General features: G+C 42.6%; 1 protein-coding gene and 1 long non-coding RNA gene across 8 annotated transcripts in view; both read left to right on the top strand.

The window, feature by feature from the left end:
- The window catches only part of RAPGEF4 (Rap guanine nucleotide exchange factor 4), a 168,627-nt gene that overhangs the window by 45,402 nt on the left and 104,934 nt on the right, over positions 1–18,291 (top strand). The window contains exon 1 of one of the 5 annotated variants that reach the window (XM_083706180.1): positions 3,583–3,881. The exons of 3 other annotated variants lie outside the window; for them this stretch is intronic. The gene's annotated coding sequence lies outside the window, so the exon portion shown is untranslated. Of the gene's footprint in view, positions 1–3,582; positions 3,882–18,291 lie in introns of those variants that run through there. One more of the 5 variants, XM_083706181.1, reaches the window with a different exon arrangement.
- Positions 11,770–16,653, top strand: LOC310834011. 3 transcript variants are annotated; one of them, XR_014559050.1, is made up of 2 exons: positions 11,770–12,053; positions 13,427–16,653. It is a non-coding gene; the product is annotated as an uncharacterized lncRNA (long non-coding RNA). The 3 variants fall into 3 exon arrangements; XR_014559051.1 differs by lacking the exon at positions 11,770–12,053 and adding an exon at positions 12,159–12,202; XR_014559052.1 differs by lacking the exon at positions 11,770–12,053 and adding an exon at positions 13,117–13,224.

Raw genomic sequence — 18,291 nt, 5'->3', positions numbered from 1 at the left:
TGACTCAAGGGACAGAAATATTCCGGTTGTTGCTGTCGACGTTAAAGTTAAGGTGATTGCAATTTCTCTTAATATTTCTAGTGGTGCTTTGCTTTTAAATAAATGATGTGGCAGCTTATAATGCTTGGCACTTCAGTTTTATTGTAAAAATGGATGTGAAAGCTGCTGTGGTGCTCTGCGGCAGTTGTGTTGGGAGGGAGAGGTTCGAATCCCCGCTTAGCCTCAAAGTTTCTTGGATGGCTTGGGCAAACCCGCTTTGTCGGATATCCCATGGAGCCTGCTAGGGAGGTGAAATGCCACATCTAGTATCCCAAGCTTCTTGGAGTAAGGGAACAGTGGCTCCCCTGTATCCCTCCAGATGTTGTTTGACCACACCTTCCACCAGACCCAGCCGAGAGCAACATAGAATCATAGAATCATAGAATCATAGAGTTGGAAGAGACCACAAGGGCCATCGAGTCCAACCCCCTGCCAAGCAGGAAACACCATCAGAGCACTCCTGACATATGGTTGTCAAGCCTCTGCTTAAAGACCTCCAAAGAAGGAGACTCCACCACACTCCTGGGCAGCAAATTCCATCTGGAAGGCCACAGAAGAACCACCTGCTGGAGTAAGGCCTGGATAAAAACGTCACAAATAAATAGGAAACAAATTGCAAATAGCTTCCTGTGCCGTGCCAAAAAAAAAAAAGACAGAAGCTACCAGCATGAGTTTGACCAAACTGCGGGAGGCAGTGGAAGACAGGAGTGCCTGGCGTGCTCTGGTCCATGGGGTCACAAAGAGACGGACACGACTAAACGACTAAACAACAACAACAACAAGCCCCATCAGCCTCCCCTGCCGTCTTCTACCTTGCATTTCAGTCTAGATAAGGGAGTTCACATATTCAATGTGGAAATCTTGTGCGTCCTGATGCCTGGTAAACAAATTAGGTACAGAACAGACCCATAACAGCTGAGCTTCCTTTGGCTTTTTTAAAGAAAGCCTGGGCTGGGGAAAAACCAACAACTGACAAGCAAGTTGGGAAAGTGGGTCTCACATGAAACAGCGGGCAGGCATGTGCTCTGCCACTCCTGCTATTGAATGGTATCTTCAAAGGGATTGTAAAACAGGGAAGATCTTCTTTGCTTCCAGCCACTATGGATCCCATGACACGTTTGCTGCAAGAGCAGAAATTATTTCTCTCCTCCCACTCCCCTCTCGTGGCCAGAACTAATTTCTGTTTGGATAACTTGCTCTGCCAAAGCTAACATCTCCCCGGCAATCTCAGTTGGTTACAGTATTCCTCCAAATCTCCTGCCCCTAGAATTGTGCAGCATTGCTAGTTGTTGTCAGTTGCTGGACATCTGCCGAATCAAGAGGCTGTAATTCAAGATAGAAGTGAGAACATCCTTCTGTACATTCATAAGATTCTTTTAGTGTTGGGATGAAAGGTGCTAAATCTTTTTATTGTTACTATTTGAGGAAGTTGAAAGATTAACAACAACAACAACAACATCAGTTTATGGTGCATTTTGAAAAGCTACCATTTTGGTAATTCTCTGCATTTTTTTTTGTTTTTGCAAGATTGTTACATCCAATAATCAAGGCAGCGCTTATCTTCTCAACTCTTAAATGTATATTTATTTATTTAATACACATTTTCACCCTGCCTTATTTCCAAGGAGCTCGAGGCAGAATATGTTGTTTTATCATTGCAACAATTGCCCTGCAACGTAGCTTTGGCTGAGAGAGCCTGGCCTGAAATCACATAGTAAGGGAATTGAATGAAGTTTCCCTAGCCTTAGTCCTACACTGGAATGCGGGTGGCACTGTAGTCTAAACCAATGTTTCCCAACCTTGGGCCTCCAGCTGTTTTTGAACTACAATTCCCATCATCCCTGACCACTGGTCTTGCTAGCTAGGGATGATGGGAGTTGTAGTCCAAAAACAGCTGGAGGCCCAAGGTTGGGAAACACTGGTCTAAACCACATCCATCAGTGGACTCTCTCTGACAAGAGCACCCTGGAAGTTAAGCAAGAAAGTCAAGAAGGGAGAAACAATTCTTGGGAGCTTTAACTCTTTCTCACTTTATTACAATGCTGTGCTGTGTTTCTCAGGATTAAGTCCCACTGTGTTCAACAGGGTTTACTCCCAGGTCAGGGACGCGGGTGGCGCTGTGGTCTAAACTCCTGAGCCTCTTGGGCTTGCTGATCAGAAGGTCGGTGGTTCTAATCCCCATGACGGGGTGAGCTCCTGTTGCTCTGTCCCAGCTCCTGCCAACCTAGCAGTTTGAAAGCACATCAGTGCAAGTAGATAAATAGGTACCGCTGCAGCGGGAAGGTAAACGGCATTTCTGTGCGCTCTGGTTTCCTTCACGGTGTTCCATTGCGCCAGAAGCTGTTTAGTCATGGTGGCTACATGACCCAGAAAGCTTTCTGTGGACAAACGCTAGCTCCCTCAGCCTGAAAGCGAGATGAGTGCCGCAACCCCATAGTCGCCTTTGACTGGACTTAACCGTCCAGGGGTCCTTTATCTTTACCTTTTACCTAGTCCTACACTCTGACCACAGCACTGCACAAGCTCTCTGTACGAACAAGAGTTCATACAACAACACTGATGCCTTGAAGATCATCTCATGTCAACTGGACATTTGCTGTTATTCACAGAGCAGGTCTATTTCCTTCAGCTTCAGATTTATAGCAGGAGGGGTGGAGAGCAATTAAACTAGGCAGAAGCGTGGTATGGATTGATTTAGACAGGGAGCAAAGTTGTCAGGCTGTTCAGATTTTTAAATGAATAAAAGTTGTGGGGCATTTTCTATTTCTTGAGTGTTTTGAGAGTGCTTATGAAAATTTTAAACTTAAAAAAAAATAAATCTTGTGGTGTCTTGGCTTGAAAACATCATGAATAAAATATGGTCCCTTATTGCTAGGACACTCCTTGATTACTCGAAAGCCTGGAAGAACGTAGCAGCGGTTCATTCACTTTGTCCTTTGCTAATTGCTGTAGTAAACTTGTTGGCATCTTCGGAGGCGCAGTGTAAAACATCAGGCGTGAGGACAGTTCTTAAGAAGAGCAACTTGCAGCACACTTTAAAATGTCAGATGTTCCAAAGCGAGCAGGGCAAGAGGAATGGATTTGAGCAAGAGAGTGAGTGTGTAACCTATGTATCCTGTGCAGTGTAATTAAATAAAACCTATTTATGAGCACGAACTCATGGCCGCTAATGGATGTTAAATGCATTAAAGCCTGACCCACTTTGTATCCGGTTTCCCCAAAACACTATTACACTGAGCAAATAGTAAATCTGAACGTGTATGGCTATTATCAATGAGTTACACATATCAAAATTCCAGAGTTTCTGCATGCAAATTATTTGCCCGAGACCATCTGTCTAAGCTAAATATATTTCAGAAGAATAAATCGCAAGCAGACCTTCGAACCACAGCAGCCTTCTTTTGCAGGAAGGGAAGGGCACCTATGGTAACTACTTCTTTCCCAGCAGGGAAATTGGAAGTGAGAATCAATACATCCAAACAGTGTGATTTCTTGTATGCCTACCAGTTGTTTCATAGGGGATGGGCTGGGTGGGGAGAAAGAGGGAGAGAGAGAGAAATCTATGCTGCATTGGCTGTCTAATTTGGATTGCCAATGGTAATGCAGAGCCACTCGCTTAAAAGAAAGGTAGGATGCAGAGGCAGAAACATTAGTGCTAATCTGCAGCAGAAAGACTAGATAAATCAGCAGAGCTCGCCTCTCGTACATCACTAAGGGAGAAGCTGAGTGCTACTCGACCATGTGCCTGAACAGTCACATCATTAAGAATGGAGCATGGATGCAAAATCTAAAATTCACTTTTAAGGCTGCTTCCTGGGTTGGACTGATAAGAACACTACAGTGTAAGTTTTTGAAATTTCATATAGGTGGGAGCGGCGGCAGGCTCAGCATTATTTTCTAATTGAATCTTGTTCTTTTCACTTTTGCTATATTTGAGTTCATGCCTTCTTGATATATACCGTAATTGGCATTGGTTGACTAATGAATCGGAGTTTTCCATTTTAACATTTGTTTGTGCTTAGCCAGAAGAGGTTGGATATTTTCCCCCACCCCCCATTAACTCTCAATTTTTTAATGCTGCAAATTAGTGGGGGAAATACTTGAGAAGCAAGAGTAATGCTTCTCAGTTTGTGTATGTTAGTGCACCAATGTTATAAGTGTTTTATTCTTGGCAATGCTTGCTAATGAAAGGATGCTTTCTGTAAAAAAAAAAAAAAGGTTCTGAAAATGTAGTATAGGTATTTTCCATAATTTCCCCCCAAAAAACTGAGCAGTTGTATTTAACATCACTTTTACATCTGCAACAGAGAGCAGGGAGGGAAATGGCACAGGAACTATTGATTGCCAACATGAAATCTGCATTTAAGAAGTTTTTGAACAGATTTGATTTCAGGCTGGTTCCTATCCTCCAAAGCAACCAGATTAGATTATCATATTTAATCACCGCACAGTATGTAGCAAATAAATGCATTTGAAACTCCTCAAATATATTATCCTGCGTTAAGCTAAAACACTGCTCTCAATAGATGTTTAAAAAACTAAGCCTGACGCTAGTTTACAGAAGAACATGATTTAATAATAGATGTGCCTAGTGCAAAAGGAAACAAATGGTGTTTTGCTGTAGAGATTCAGAGGTAGTGATTTTAGTTCAAAAATGCAATTTTTGAACATTAAATGCTGAAATCTAAAGAGCACATGTCCTTTATGGCATTAGGAAAAGTCGTTATGATACTGTTAGTCACAGTATGCGCCCTAAGAAAGAAAGAAAGAAAGAAAGAAAGAAAGAGAAAAACAGTTAGTTTATTGGATGAAGTGTTGTTTGGATAAAGTGTGTTCTAATTTCACCTCATTTAAGAATGCACTGGCTGGCTGTGTTAGCATTTTCCCAGGTTCCAGTTTTCTAGTCTGGAAAGTATGAAAGATGATCTCTATATTTGCAGGGCTGTTATAAGAATGAATGGTTGTCACCTCAGTGGTTGTCCCAGGCTGTGTCTAGAGTTTGGAGCTCCCATGGCAGTTTGATTTAACAAATGTAGTGCTAAACAGGAAGCGTGTGTTGTGGTCGTTGGGGTCCCAGCTTCCTTATTCCTTGTACTACTGAGTTTTTGCTTACAAGCAGAAGAAACTGCTGATTTGGTTTTGACTGCTCTGCAGTGCCACCCTGAAAGTGGACAGGGAGTTTCCTGGAGCCAATAAGGTTCCACCTGGCCTTGAGTAACTCCTGATTTTGGTTTCTCCATCTAAGCATTGCGTCTTTCAGTTTAAGATGAGCTGCTCTCCTTTTCCTGGGAGAACCATCAGCTTGTGTCTTAGGTAACAGCTCTAACTTGGAAAAAACCACACGTTACATATATTTTTTAATATACTCACTCATACCTTAAGAGTTTCCTAGGAGACCGCGTGCTTAGAGACACTGGTTGATTAGGTCATCTCGGTCCAGTATCTTCTACAATAGTGGAAGGAAAGGAATTCAAAGAATATTCTCTGTACCCACAGCCTGTGTTGCATTGCCATAAGAGTGCCTAACATCTGGGGGAGCCAGGATCAAATCTCTACTCAGTCACAAAGTAGGTCACCTAAGGGTGATCTTAGGTAGGGTTGCCATATTTCAAAAAGTGAGATTATTGAGCTATTTTTGGCCAAAGTTGCTGAGCTTTTCTTAGCTTTGCCCAAAGTTTTTCAGCTTTTTTAAAAAGGAAAATCAGCAAAAACGACCCTGCCGACATGGGTTGCCATACATCTGGATCTTCCTGGACATTTTTGCCAATTTCTGCCCAGGCACTGCATCCGACTGCAGTGTTCGGAGTATGTCTGGGAAAATCCAGACTTATAGCAACCCTACCTTAGGCCAGTCACTGTCACTCAGACTAGCCTACTACACAGGGTTGTTGTGATGATAAAGAATGTGTGTTGGGGGGAGAAGCATGTGATCACCTTGAGCTCCTTGAAGAAAAGGTGGGATATGAAAAAAATGATAATAATAATATGCACACACACGTGTGCGCGCGCGCACACACACACACACACACACACACTTCCACAACCACTCAATCTCCACTTCCCCCAAGAAGTTCTAATCTGGCATATGTACAGTTACGAAACGTAATGAGTGTTTTACTTCGCTGTCATGTGAGACATCAGGTTCTTCCTTGAGCCCAATTAATGTCTACTTCAATTTGGGAGGTTTGATGCAGCACTCGTATGATTTGAATTGACCGGTCACACAAATTCTGTTACAAAGTCATCGATTTAGCTTGTTGTTCATAAAGTTACGAATGCGTTCCACACGGCGGGGGATCGTTGTCGTTTCGTTTACAATACTAAATAAACTTGTTCATTCTCAAGTCTTTCTTCAGAACTGGGTTGACAAAATGAGGGTACTGCTTTCGTTTTCTGTCCCTCCGCCTGTTTTTAATGGAATGTCATCACTGAGGTCCATAATAAGACCTACCGCAGATGTGTTCCTGTTTGCTTCTGTCAGCGTCGCCATAAATTTGTCAGTATTATGCATCGTGACCCTGCGCAAGTGAAGTTCAAGAGGCACTGACTGAAGACTGTTAAATCAACTACGTGGGTCAGCAGTTCAGAGTGTTAAGCCAGATGGTGCCAGGAGTTCAAGTTAGGGTCAAGAGATCCTTTCCAGGGAATTGGAAGCTGGGTGTCTGGAAAAGATGTGCAAGCCTGATAGTGTGAGCAGGAGAAGCCAAGGAATAAAAACAGGCACTAAGCAAGGACAGAGATAATGGAGAGAGGAGGCTTGACATTGGATTAACAGTAACAGAATATTGTCTCTTGCTGAGACAAGATCCCATAGCCAGCCTGGGTGATTTTCAAGTACAGTCATATCTTGGATCCCAAACATCTTGGTACTTGGAACACCGCAAACCTGGAAGTGAGTGTTCTGGCTTGTGAACTATTTTGAGAAGTCGAACATCTGATGGGGCTTCTGCGGCTTCCGATTGGAATCAATCGGAATTCCAATCAGAAGCTGCGCCTTGGTTTCCGAACGTTTTGGAAGTCGAACAGACTTCTGGAACGGGTTCTGTTCGACTTCCAAGATACGGCTGTATCTTTGCGGGGAGGGGAAGTCTTTTGGAGAATATTCCGTTTTAATAGCAGGGTTGCATTCCTAGCTACAGCCCACAAGGTTCTGAGTTCAAGGCTAGCTGCTACTGAAAAGATTTATATGTGTTAATGTTATCCTGCCTGTATAGCATATCCTATAAAGACTGTTGACAGAAGAATGCTTTTGTGTGGTATACGTTTCTCAACCCTGTGTGAAATATAACAGGAAAACTGGAAACAGACATTTGTCAATGTAATTCAGAATGGAGGCCGTTGGTAGGCTTCAGGCACCATACTCTGGGATGAATTTGACCACCTCCTTTTTCTGATCTAGAGACAGAGAAGAACTTTACTTTCTAAACCGTTGTGTGATTACTTTTGGCAGGGACGATGGCAGTTTGCATGTGTAAGACCAACTGCCCTGGTTTGTCAGGCCCAAATTGGACATGGCAGCTGCAGACCTGCCTCCTGAAATGCACATCTGCTCTTGCCATGAGGAAAGCATGGCTGGGAGGATAGTCTGATGTTAAGAACAAAAGGGATGTATCCATGGGGAGGGGTAACACCCCTCTCTAGCCCTGTAGTTTAGAGCCCCGATATTCTCCTCTAGCCCCCAGGATTCCACGCTGAAGTGAGATTAGTTGGGAGAAAAGGACCTGGGATGGAGGCCCCAGGGTGAGAGAAGTGGTGAGCACCCCTCACCCAGCTTTGATGTGTGATGGGGCATTCAGAAGGACAAGTCTGTCACTGTCATGTATGTTGCCGAGCGCATTGTGCCTTGGGGGTGGCAAGGACAGTATGGCAAAAGAAAATGTCTGGCCTGCTTAGTTTCATTCCACGAAAATGGCTTTATGAACATAGTGCAGCTGGGGGTGGCAGATGTTTCCTCCTGACATGGAAAATCTGTGGAGTCTCGTACCCTGAAAAGGCGCAAGCTTTTGTGGACTAGAGGCTACATCATCTGATGAGTGAAATGACATCCTAAGCTCACACCAGTGCCAGGTTATTGACCAGATCCAGACCCGCCTAGCTTCAGCAAGATGCTGGGCTAATGGACTTTCAGACCATACCCTGGAGATTCATATTTTGTTCTGCTTGCCTCTGTGTGAAAATACACAATCTGCATTTTAACAAATGACACTGAAGTCAGAGGATCTGTGTCAATGCTATATTCAGTATTCAGCTGGCTGATCCTTTTGCATGGTCGAAGAGCAGGCATGTTGCCCTCTCCTCCAAAGTTTCCTTCTTCCCATTTGATCCACCACCACTGACTTATGACTCACCCAAAGGTTTTTTTTTACCAGCAGTCTACAATAAAAGCTAACAACAGTAAAATGCAATAAAATCAATGGGTAATGATTAACTATGTTTTCATCACAGTTTAAACCAAGCAGTGGAAATCACTTCCATAACACCAGAATCCATTTTCTGCAGCCGAAAGCCCATCTTGAACTCAGTAGAAGTTCCCCACTCATAGGATATCCCCTCTTTTCTAGAGAAGGAAGGATCTCATGTTGTGAATCTTCACAAGTACAACCAGGGCTTGCTTTATAATGGCATATTATTGCGCTTGAGAGGCGACCAGCTCTTCCACCAAGTTAAAAGATGAGCTAGCAAGGCAGGCATCTGAGCCAGGGCTATTTAAGCCAAGGTTTACTAGTGTCCTTACACACACTTTTTTCGGTTCAGCATTCAAAGCCTTCTTTCCCTTTCTCGATAATGAGACTTCGTGTTCCCAGTGAACGCTTGCCCCCAATATACAATGACAATTATTCTTTCCCCAATTATGCTGCACCCATCTGTGCAGAAGATTTCTTTTCCTCCTTTTTTTAAAAAAATGAAGTTTTAATAATAATGACAGAATGGTGTCTAGCACATCTCCTAGGATTAATGATGAGCTGGAAGAGTTGATGGCTGAAATGCATCCAAAGGCTATTAACGCCAGTTAGTCATTAATCCTTTCTAAAGCCCCAGGCAGAGGTCGTTGCCACTGTTATCAGATGGGCATGAGACAAAAACAGGTCGGTAGTGGATTTTACCATAATGCCTGTATAAATTGATACGTTCAGTCTATATGCATTATGGGTCATTTGAGATCAAGATTCAAGGGTTTGGGATCGTGTCTCCATAGCTACTATGGTCATGATTGCTTTTCTTTTTTAAAAATAAAACTAGTGTTCATACGTAAGGGATGCGGGTGGCACTGTGGATAAAACCTCAGCGCCTAGGGCTTGCTGATCACATGGTCGGCGGTTCGAATCCCCGCGGCGGGGTGAGCTCCCGTCTTTCGGTCCCAGCTCCTGCCCACCTAGCAGTTCGAAAGCACCCTTAAGTGCAAGTAGATAAATAGGTACCACTTTATAGCGGGAAGGTAAACGGCGTTTCTGTGTGTTGCAGTGGTGCCAGCTCGCCAGAGCAGCTTTGTCACGCTGGCCATGTGACCCGGAAGTGTCTCCGGACAGCGCTGGCCCCCAGCCTCTTAAGTGAGATGGGCGCACAACCCTAGAGTCGGACACGACTGGCCCGTACGGGCAGGGGTACCTTTACCTTTACCTTTACCTTATTGTTCATACGTATTCATGACCATATGTCAAAAGAACTGCAAACAATATGCACAACACAGATTTGCTTTGCTGAGAATACATTTTTAGGCTCTCCTGGAAGAAGCAGCCGCCACTGTGATAGGATTTCTAATGGGCTTACCAGCTTCTGAACTAGAACCTCAACTGCAGCAATGAACAAATCTCCACGTTTTGTTCCATCCCTGAAAACCTTCCCTTTGGGTTCCTGCATATCAAATCTCTGTTAAAGGAAGATGAGAAACGGCAGACCAGAGCTTCGTTTCTGGGCTATTGGCAACCGCGTACATGAACGAAACTGCTGGTATGCTGAGTTTCCTGGGTTTGTGGGGATAGGGAAGGAATATTTGGTGCCTAATACTAGTTGTGGGGCTTTTGGCCCATTCCATGAAATCATTGTACTTGTATATGATGCTTGATAGCTTCTTTTATGGTTGTGCATTTTCACAGCTGTGCCCAGTATAGGGCAACAGATATCCATGAATATCAGGTGTCTGTACAGGCAAATGTAATGCAAGGGGGACCTTTGCAGAAGAGCTAAGATAACAGCACTACTCTTGCATCTGGGGAGGTCAAAGGTTTTGGACCATTCCCTCAGGAGGGCTGAGATTACACATCTACAGCCAGACACATCCTAACCTTTCCTCCTTATCTCTGTGCAGTCGCCATTAAGCGATGTCAGTATTAATGCCGTACTGGGAATATAAGAGCTGGGGATGCTCTGATTTTTTTTGCTTGTCTGAGTGAGATGCTTTTGGGGATGCCTGTATAGATTCAGGTTTTTGGAATCTTTCAAACGTGGCAAAACATAATCTGGAATTGCCACCAGCATCTCTGCTGGCTTTGCACCTGACTGCAGCAGTGGGGTGCCTTGATAGCTGCTGCTTGCTTTAATTCTACACCCGGCATGCATGCCTGTACAGAGCAACACCACTCTAGTACTGCTGAATTTCTGCACTGTACAGAAAGACAGATAAAAATTTTTCATGTAGAAACAAAAGGGCACATTTCTGAAACGTAGCAGAGGCTTTTTAGTGGTGGTAACGTTTCAGCAAAGAATGAACTGAAGGGGGGCCACTAAGCCCTACATACTGCACACAGTTTTAAAAACCTTATTGGGTTGCCACTGGACTCCTGAGAATCTCAAGGTTCATTTTTCCACCCTTCATGTATGCAGAGAAATGTTTTAAAATGTGATAAACAACGAATTAGAACGGGTCTCATGAAGTTTAAATGAGAAACGATCTAATTGACATTTTGCAAACCACTATGCAACCGGCATTGTTTTTCGACATTCGCTCTTCTAATTTTGTGGTCCAGTTCTGCAACCAAATAATACAGTGGTACCTCAGGTTACATATGCTTCAGGTTACATATGCTTCAGGTTACACACTCCACTAACCTAGAAATAGTGCTTCAGGTTAAGAACTTTGCTTCAGGATAAGAACAGAAATTGTGTTCTAGTGGTGCGGCGGCAGCAGGAGGCCCCATTAGCTAAAGTGGTGCTTCAGGTTAAGAACAGTTTCAGGTTAAGTACGGACCTCCGGAACGAATTAAGTATTTAACCCGAGGTACCACTGTATGCACAAAGAATGCAGGAATCTGGAGAACTGAATTTAAAATTGGAAAGCAGAAAAACTGAAAGAAACCCAAGTCGACCAATTCACCCATCCGCAAGCAGGCCACGCTACTTCTTAAGTTCCCAGTTTTGGGCCCCATTAGTAACTGGTTTCCTTGTTGCTGTTAAGCGTCAAGAAGCGTTGTTCTAGCAGTACAGTGATTTTTCACTTGAGTATCCTTGATAGGCAAGCAGAGAAGAGCTTTATTTTGTGGGGCAGGATTTGCCAAAAGCACCTGGCATTACTCCAGCTTATGTTACTGAAATATGAAATAGAGAGCCTGCAGTTCAGAGTGACTCTTTGTTGTTTGCTTAGAGCTATCTCCTAGCATAAGATATTAGCGAAGTCCTGATCCCTTGCAAATCCTAGCCCTGCTTACCTGAATTCAGTGGGACTTACTTCTGAGTAGACATGCTAGCACTGCAGCCTTGTTCAGCAGCAAAACAGTGCTTTGGCTGTTTCAAAAGCCAAGGTTATCTAAAATGGTGCAGCTTTGAACAGCGTTTTCCACCAGCCTTCCAGCTAACTCTTTTTGTGCGTTTGTGGTTTGATTTACTAAGACGTATGCCAGTACATGCTCATTTGTCGTGACAGCTTCCTGCCTAGGCCATCTCCCCAAAGACCCAGCCAGACGGAATAACATTTTAATTTTTTATTCGCATCCTTCAACTCTGCTTAGCTGGTAGTTGCGGTTTTCTCCGTGAATAAGGACCAATTAAAATTATTGTGTTGGCGAGCTTGGAGATATAGAGTAGGTTTGTGGGGGATTTGGTCTTGTGATTGCTTCATCATGTGCCTAGTCCACATGATGCTACCATTTTGCCTGCTTCATCCTGTGCCAAATTCTACATCGATCCAGTTTGGTCATGTGAATTGCCCTGAGGGGAGAGAATCCCAGCAGTCAGTTTGAAATAGTCACAGCATTTATTTATGAGGCTTTCCTAGATTTGCCGGCATAGCGCAGAATTGATTTTAGGGCTGAACCAACTCTGTTTGCCGTTCTGGAAAATGAGGGATACATGACCCTAGTCAAGCTTGCAAAAATCTATCATTTGCCCAATAATAAATGTTGGAAATGCAATGAGACTGAAGGTACCTTCTATCACCTTTGGTGGACTTGCCCGAGGATTAAGGCCTTCTGGGAAATGATTTATAATGAAATTAAAAAGGTACTTAAATGTACTTTCCATAAGAAACCAGAGGCATTTCTCCTGGGCATGGTCGGCCAATTGGTGCCAAGGAAGGATAGGACGTTCTTTATGTATGCCACCACAGCAGCAAGGATTCTCCTAGCAAAGTATTGGAAGACACAAGAACTACCCACGCTGGAAGAATGGCAGGCGAAGGTGATTGACAATATGGGACTGGCAGAGATGACTGGCAGAATTCGTGACCAAGAGAAAGAGACGGTGGAAGAAGATTGGAAGAAGTTTAAAGTATATCTTAAGAACTGTTGTAATATTGATGAATGTTAAAATGTCAAGGTAAAGGAAAATATGGAATTACAGCTGTAATTGACTGATAGATTAATTACCAGAAGAAATTTAAAAAGACAATAAGTGATTAATTAACCGATCTGAAGGGTTGTTGAAGATACATTTAAAATAGGGAAGCAGAGAAGGGGAGGGAGGGGGAAGTCCGAGAAGTAAGGTTATGGAAAAAAAAGATTTGAAATTATACATGTTTATATGTTGGTGTTTGTTTGTGTGTGTTGACTGTTTTGTTTTTATTTGTGTGGAAAATCAATAAAAAATTATTTTTTAAAAAAAAAAAGGAAAATGAGGGGTGGGGAGGCTTTTGAAAGTTCTTGTCATGTTTAGTCAGGCCTTCGCTATATGCTTTTTTCCCACCAGTGACAGCAAATGACGTGGGCACACAAGTGTCACGGTGTGATGACATGGCCTAAACATCACAGGGACAGGGTAACTAGCCTTAATCTTCATATTCATGTTAAAAGCCACACCTTTGCTTCAGTACTTTTGATATGTCACTAGCAATTCTCTTGCTTCACACTGAGGGAAAATATTTTTCTTTGAAGAGATTTTTCTTTTTCAGATATATACATATCATTATTATTTTTAAATATATATATAAAAATCCTTCCTGGTGTGTGTTTTTTTCCAGATTCCAAAATTAGAACAAGGCAAATTTCCTCATGGGACTCTTGGTGCAAGGAGGCATTGAACTTTTGCTGCCACTATAGCCTGAAGGAGATTTTGCCGGTGGATGGGCCTATGTTTTTCTGTGCTGTTGCCCCTTAAATTTGACTGTGTTGTGCTTTTGGCTTCTTCTGCTGCCGCTGCTGCTGCAAATTGTACTGTTTTGTAAATTGTGACGCTTGTGCGTATCGTTTACTTAAGAAACCACTGAAACCAACTGTTCCGTGATGTTTGTTACTCAGTATGTCAGCATGCCAAGTTAAAGTTGTTACAGATATTGTCAAAGTTGAATCGCCTTCACTTTGAGAGTCAGTCTGTGTGTGATTAAAAATGGCAGCAACATTAAAATGCAATTTGTGTATTTATATGAATTGATGGTTCCAGTGAACTCACAGGCCCAATATTTAACATGAGTTGTAGAGTTCAAGGGGTGGGGAAACTTGCTATTATATTTTCCTGGATTCATACAGTTTCATTCTGGAAACGTTTTAGAAGCCTTGCTTTCAAAACGAGAGATTAATGATCCAGTCATTTGCTGTGCAATCACAGTCACAACCAAAAGCTACAACCCACACATCATTTTAAATGAATGGCGAAACTTTCACGATAAGTCCATGATATCTCCTGTCATTCCACTTCTTTTCCTCCCCTCCCCCCTTTCCCCTGTGAAATCAACAAGGCATTCTTAATATCGCTCATCATCCCAAATATTGGTCTAACACTTGAAAAGTGGAAGAAACAAGTAATCCTTAAAAATGCAAACACATAATAGTGTCGTACCCAAAATATTCAGGAAAAGTTATAAAGTATAGTGGAAACAGAACATAGGGAAATGATGGATTAGTTTATGCTTTCATATCTTAGTTGCACAGCAGAAGTGTTTGCAATACTGGAGTCCCTTTGATTGGGGCACGTTTATCAACTAAAACTGCCAAAATATATTGCAAATCTATGTAGCTGGATTTGTTTTTACTTTTTTTGTGGTTTCACAAGAAAATCACGCCTCTGATTCCATGTATACATTGATCTAAACCTTGTTCATGTAAATATACATTTTGTTCAGAATGTCTTCATATCTGTATGTGTAGAACTGGGGTGGATGGGGAGAATTAATGGAAAAGTAAAAATGGACAAGGAAGTTAATGTTTCCTTAACCTTTACTTTCACTTCTACTCCATCACAGATTTCAGAATTGCAGGTAATACATTACTGCATTAAAGGAGGAATGACTGTCTATGGTGTTGGTAGAAATCTATGAAAGCAGAATTGCCCTTGATTTGGGAGTAAACATCACAGCTTGGTTATTAAAATAGGGTGTTGTGCAGATATTTGGTGCCAAAGCTTTATGTACCAAATAAAAATCTCTCCTCTGAAAGTGAGGTGATTGATTTGTCTCCATTGATGTGCTTTGCTCTAAAATATTATCTTATATAGATGATGCGTGCATATTAAAAAGCAATTGGACACAGCACTCTGGGTGAGATTCAACTAAAGCAGAATAAGGTGGCACTATTATTTCTCATGATTTGGTCTCTATAAATGTCCATTGTTGCTGTCTAGAACTGTGTTTGCTGTTTTAGCATTACTACTATTACTCCATTTATACCTCAATGTCTTCTAAAGAGCTCAAGGTGGCCTCATTTTATCCTCAAAACCAGTGCTTTTTTTTCCCTTAAAAAAGTGTTTAGGGGTACTCTCATTTTTCTACTCCTATTGAAATAGTGCCCCTCAATGAGGCCAAACTAAGATTCACAAAATGTTTAGGGGTATATTTCCCCCACCAAAAAAAAAGCACTGCTAATAACAAACCTGTGCAGAGGGAGAGAGAGAATGACCTGCCTATTTAACCCAGAGAGCCTAGTCCAACATTTGAAGAGTTATACTACACCGACTGTCTTACACTGACGATATCATGCTGCTGACTCTTTTAAGTGAGTGGTCTACTAAGACCTTTAGTCCCCCCCCCACACATGTACTACTCTCTGCCTGTGTGCCACCCACCCTATGTTGGCGCATCTGGTTTTTCCTTCCTGAATGCAGTGCTTATTATTATTTATCTCCCCACTGAACTTAATTTTGCAATGTTTGATGAAATGTCGCAGGGCAGTGGGACAAGAAAAGCATCTAGCTACTGAAAGCATTTATCATCTCTCCCCCCATTTTTCCACCTTGGCCAACAGCTGCTTTTCAACAAGGCATAAATATCCTATAGCTGCTGAGTCACTGCCTTAATTAGCTTTTCAGAAGCAGGTGGCCGACTGTTGCAGTAGAGTCTTACTATTTTTTTTTGCCATCGTCCCTGAAATGTAACAGAGACTGGCATTTCACCTAAGGCAAGGAACCAGATCACTGCCTCTCAGGTCTCCTAATGAGTATCTGCAGGATTTGTCAAACATAGAGCAACATTTTTGAGTTGTTAGCTACCTCGCACCCCTCTTCCGTTTGAGTTGGCAGGAAAAAACCCTGTAGCACTTGTAACTATGAAATCTTGTTTCTGTTTGTAGGTTCTGTGCTGTTGCCAAGTGGTCGCTGGTTCTAGATATTGTTGTGTGTAGCCATAGTGCATATGACCTGTTTTGCACATCATGCTCAGGCAAATCTCAGCTCAGCCAGAGGCATAACTAGGCTCCTTGGCAAGGAGCTGAATTGGTGCCGAGAGAGATCATGGATCAAAAACACAAAAAGTTTGCTTTTCATCACCTTGTGTGCTCCACCAGTGACACAGCCATTGGGGTTGTGTCTGCTCCCCTCTTGCTCTCCTCCTCATATTCCTCTTCCTCTGTTGGTCCATCTGGCTGTCTTCCTACGTGATTTTTGTGCCCCCCTGGTTCTGCGCTCTGGCGGGGGCCAACTTACCCAATCCCTAGGCACACCCCTGAGTTCAGCACAGCAGGGAAAAGGATCATGGAGGAGCAAACAGGCTGTGAACTCCGCTCCAGAAGCCCACACATTCAAACTGAGCCATGGTTTCGCTTAGCATGACATGTGATTCTCTCTCATACTGCGATCTGTTGGAAGATACTTATGTATTAGCTGCTTTCAATGTTCCTCTTACATATTTAAGCATGATAAACTATTTTAAATATAAACAATATAAGTAAAATGTTGGGTAGGAAACATATACCTGTTGCAGCATTATTGTTGTTGTTATTCAAACTTGAAACAAATAATAAAATATGCTGGGCAAAACAGTATGATATCGAAGTTAAATTGATGTAACTGTCAAGTGATCCAAAGGGGAATAAATAAATAAATTTAGAAGCATTGATCTGTTTTTGAAATGTTCACACATCATATATTTTGTTTAGACAAAAAAAAAATCTCTCGCAACTTTTTCATTTCTGGTGGGTTAGAAATGGGAAGCCTTCCTAGCCATTTTGAAGGGCTTAGTCATGTGCTTTTTTAATGATGTCATGGGCTTATCTGCATCACTAAACCCATGCTGGTATTCAACAACTGTCTATAGTAAATAGAGCGGGCAGTGGGAATTAGTGCTAGCGCTGATGTCCTCATCATTCTTGTCATCTTCCATGAGTTGGGGAGGGGGGCAGATTTCTGAAGCAGGGAGATCCTGTTCTTGTTCTGAAACATGGGTAGGCAAACTAAGGGCCGGGGGCCGGATCTGGCCCAATCGCCTTCTAAATCTGGCCCGCGGATGGTCCAGGAATCAGTGTGTTTTTACATGAGTAGAATGTGTGCTTTTATTTAAAAAGCACCTCTGGGTTATTTGTGGGGCACAGGAGTTCGTTCACCCCCCAAAAAAATATAATCCGGCCCCCACAAGGTCTGAGGGACAGTGAACCGACCCCCTGCTGAAAATGTTTGCTAACCATTATTATTATTATTATTATTATTATTATTATTATTATTATTATTATTATCTTTTTTCATTTTTTGTGTTTGTGGGGGTGTGTGTTTTGTATGGAATGTTTGGGAGGAAATAAGATGGTAAATAACAAACAAAATATTGATGTATGTAATTATTATTTCTCAATTACATTTTGTGGTAGTATGGTTGTAATGTTTTTTTGTAAAATAAAACCATTCAACAAAAATGATTTAGAAAAAAGAAAAGAAAGAAAAAAAGAAAAAGTTTGCTGACCCCTGTAATACATAAGATCCCCCTAAGGGAACAAGAGGCTCCCCGCTTCATAGAGCCCCACCCCAACCTGTGGAGGGCAACAAGAACAACAATGAGGGGGTGGTTCTGGTGTGCTCATCCTTGCTCCCCTCCATTGTATGTTTACTATGCATAGTTAACAGAATGCCTGAAGACAGCCAGACTTTGTAGTCATTCCTTACCCCCCTCCCAGGGCATCATGGGAGCTATTGGTCTCTGAAGAGAGCCAAGATTCTCTCACAGAATTTGGAGCACCTCATCAAACTATGGGGAGGGAATTCCACAACTTAGTGAATGTCCCTCAGTGAATGTACTCCCCTGGGCTGCCAACCGCCCCAAACTTCTGAGGGCGTTGGAACTACCCTTTCTTGATCTTAATGCCTAAGAGGGTCTCTGGTATTTGGGCTTCGGTTCTTTAGGGCTTTGTTTGTTTGGTTGGTTATATTACGTTTATATAGCAACTTCATCTTCCAAGTAGCTCCATTGTTCTGCCCGGACACTGAGGTCCCGCGCTGAGGGCCTTCTGGTGGTTCCCTCACAGCGAGAAGCCAAGTTACAGGGAACCAGGCAGAGGGCCTTCTCGGTAGCGGCACCCGCCCTGTGGAACACCCTCCCACCGGATGTCAAAGAGAACAACAACTACCAGACTTTTAGAAGACATCTGAAGGCAGCCCTGTTTAGGGAAGCTTTTAATGTTTAGCAGACTATTG

The sequence above is a fragment of the Podarcis gaigeae genome (genome assembly GCF_964106915.1).
Source record: "Podarcis gaigeae genome assembly, chromosome: 1".
NCBI classification, from domain to species: domain Eukaryota; kingdom Metazoa; phylum Chordata; class Lepidosauria; order Squamata; family Lacertidae; genus Podarcis; species Podarcis gaigeae.
Note: the sequence above shows the minus strand (reverse complement) of the source record. Positions and strands in the feature narration are given on the sequence as shown.